The following is a 3,343-nucleotide window of genomic DNA, read 5'->3' on the forward strand; positions in this document are numbered from 1 at the left end:
CGCTGACGTGGCGGCGGCTGGTTGGGCGAGGAGGCGGCGGCGGACGTGTCCGGCGCTGGGGGAGACGCGTCCGGCGGCGCGGAGGAGATTTTTTAGGGTTTCATGTGCGAGAAATCTCGTGAGGGATGCAAATATATAGGTAGAGGGAGCTAGGAGGCTCCAAATGAGGTGCGGTTTTCGCCCACACGATCGTGATCGAACGACCTTTAGCATGGAAGTGACTTAGAGGAGTTTTGGGCTGGGTTTGAGGGGGGTTTTTCTGCAACACACAAATGGACTTTGCGGATGCCCGGTTAACCGTTGGAGTACCAAATGACCTCCAAATGGAACGAAACTTGACCGGTGGTCTACCGGTGGTATACCAAGGCCACTTGACAAGCCTCGGTCCATTCCGAGAACGTTTGACACCCGCTCACGAAAGAAAACAAGAGGGGTGCACCGGAGGAGATGGGAGCGCCGGATTGCAAAACGGACAACGGGGAAAATGCTCGGATGCATGAGACGAACACGTATGCAAATGCAATGCACATGATGACATGATATGAAATGCAAGACATGAACAAAATGCAAAACGAAAGACAAAACCCGACCACGGAGGGAATATCATAACACATAGCCGAAAATGGGAAGAGTTGGAGTTACAAAAATGGAAACTTACATCCGGGGTGTTACATGAGGTCCGAGGCGGAGCAGTTGCTTCTTCTTCTTGGGGACGGCCTCAGCGCCCTTGTTGTCTGGGTCCTCGACCGCCGTAGGCTGGTAGGCGCGCTCGAGAGAGCACACCGCGTCCATCTCCTCGCAGGCGACCATGATGATTCCGCCGCTCCCTGGCATCTTGATGATGTTGTAGCCATGGTGAGTTACAACCATAAACTTGGCCAGGGCCGGATACCCCAGGATGGCGTTGTATGGGAGGCGAATGTGGGTGACGGCAAAGTTGATGAGCTCAGTGCAGTAGTTGTCACGCTTGCCGAAGGTGACAGGGAGGCAGATCTGCCCTATTGGGGTGGTGGAGCCATCGGTCACTCCTGAGAAGGGCTTGGTAGGCTGAAGCTGGTCGTACGGCACCTACGCCACCTGGAGCATCTCGAACATCTCGACGGAGAGAGCATTGAGCCCCGCGCCACCATCGATGAGTGTCTTGGTGACGAGGACGTTGCTGATGGTAGGCAAGCAGAGCATCGGGCGGGCACCATCAGTGGCCGCGCACTTGAACTGGTCAGAAGTGTCAAAGGTGATGGTGTACTTGGACCACCTAAGTGGACGCATCGCCTCAAGCTTGGGGAGGGCCGCGTTCACCTCACGCGCGAACTGCTTGAAGATGCGTGTCGGAGTAAATGGCCACGGGTAGCCTAACCGACCCCCCTGGCTCTTCGAAAAATTATCGGGCCATTCCAGCCTCCAAGCATCTAGAGCATGGGGTTGCCTTCCTCCGGCCGGCTATCCCCAGGGCCGACTACCAGAAGGCGACCCGGCCTAAAAAAACCTTCCCGAAGAAAGCTACGAGATGGCTGACTCCAGGAAGCCGGTCCCAAGAGGACCGACTCCCAGAAGCCGGCCAAGACTGCACCCACCAAGACTGCATCCACATAACGGTGACAAAACGGGGCGTGGCCGCAGTACAGCCCACTACCCCCGAATCCCGGAACAGGCATGGCCGCAAGGCACCGTACGGGTTAGCCATCCCCCGTCTGGCGCGGCACTGTAGCCATGTTGACCTCAACGTCACCCACGACAGGCGCCAGTACGGCCCACGGGCGGCGGGCCCCTTTAGCCAGAGAGACGCTCGAAGGCGGCCCGGCCTCCCCTAGTCGGCCAGGGGCGTAGCCGGCCCCCAATAGCCGGCTACCTCCCTCCCTCGAAACATGTGCATCATTAAGGAGACAAGACGAGGTGAGGCTACAGTGAGAGCCGACAAGGCGGCGGCACTGTAGCCACGCTTACCTCGACAAAGCCCTCGTCATCAGAGGTGAGGCAACAGTAACCAGCCGCTGACAAGGCCCCCAAGCGGTGGGGCCGGCCTGTCGGCGAAGAGGCCGGCAGCCGGCGGGACCCACCAGTCGGCGGGCCCCAATGGCCGGCGGACAAGCCGGCGAGCACAGACACTGACGGCTGGGACCCGCGCCCAGCTGGATTACCATTGTACCCCTGGGGGGTAGGCCTATATAAACCCCCCTGGACATCCTTGCAAAGTGTCGATCTCACATAGTTTCACACACCCCATAGAGAGAAAAGGAGAGCTAGCCTTGCCCTTCGTCTTCCCCTAGCCAAACAGCTCAAGGAGCACTTGTAGCTACTTGTATTGATGTAGTGATCATGCGGAGACCCTGCAGAGCAGGACTAGGGGTGTTATCTCCACGGAGAGCCCCGAACCCGGGTAAGATCCGCCGGCGTGCATGTCTTCGCCTTATCCCGTTTCCAGGCACCGGCGATGTCTTACTGGCTCCCACAATGATAAGCCACCCATTGGCATATGTCGCACCTACCACCCAACATTTGGCGCCCACCGTGGGGCCAGGTGCACCGTCGTCCGGAGACCTGTTCTGGATGGGAACCGTTTTCCTCCCCCGCGAGCGTAGCCAGCCCGCTACGCCCGATGGCGCTTGCCCCGATGCGCAGCAAGGCGTCGACGATGCCTACGCGGCGAGCTGCCTCGCCGACCTTCTTGGCGAGACTCGCATCTCCGACGAGCCCGCGTCCGACGCGGGCACAGACTACCTCGAGAGCCGCCTCGTCAGCCTCCTCGACCAGCTTCACGTCTCCAGCGAGCTTGCTGTGGACTTGGAGTCGGTCGGCTCCACCGACCCGATGCTTGTCGTCTCCGACACGACATCGCTTGACGCCTTCCCCACCGACGTGGTGATCTTCGACGACCCTCTCCCTCGAGCCGACAGTGGCAGCAGCACTATCACTGAGGTGCTGGTCATCAGCCACGGCGCCGACTCGGGCGAGAACGCCCACGACGCCCTACAAGCGGCGCTGCACGACTTGTCCGTCCCCATCACGGCCGACGCCGACGCCGAGACTCTGGAGGCACGCTGCCTCGCCCTCATCGCGGAGGGCCAGAAGATAGCCTCCATGAGACGCCTCACTGAGGCTCACCAGCGCGAAGTCGACCGCGCCGCCTTTGGTACGCCGCCTCATGGCGGGCCTAGCCGAGCCGGCCTCGTCAAGAAGCGCGGCGCGGCCATCGCCAGCATGCTGGGGGCAGACCGCCCAGTCTACGCCACGCCACTCAAGAACCTGCGTGCCCCTCAGGCGGCCGCAGAAGAGCTGAACGGGCTGGGGGCTGATGAGCTCCCCTACATGACAAGGCGCATCCAGCAGCTGATCGACGCGGCCG

Source organism: Triticum aestivum, chromosome 3D, assembly GCF_018294505.1.
Source record: "Triticum aestivum cultivar Chinese Spring chromosome 3D, IWGSC CS RefSeq v2.1, whole genome shotgun sequence".
In the NCBI taxonomy this organism is placed as follows: domain Eukaryota; kingdom Viridiplantae; phylum Streptophyta; class Magnoliopsida; order Poales; family Poaceae; genus Triticum; species Triticum aestivum.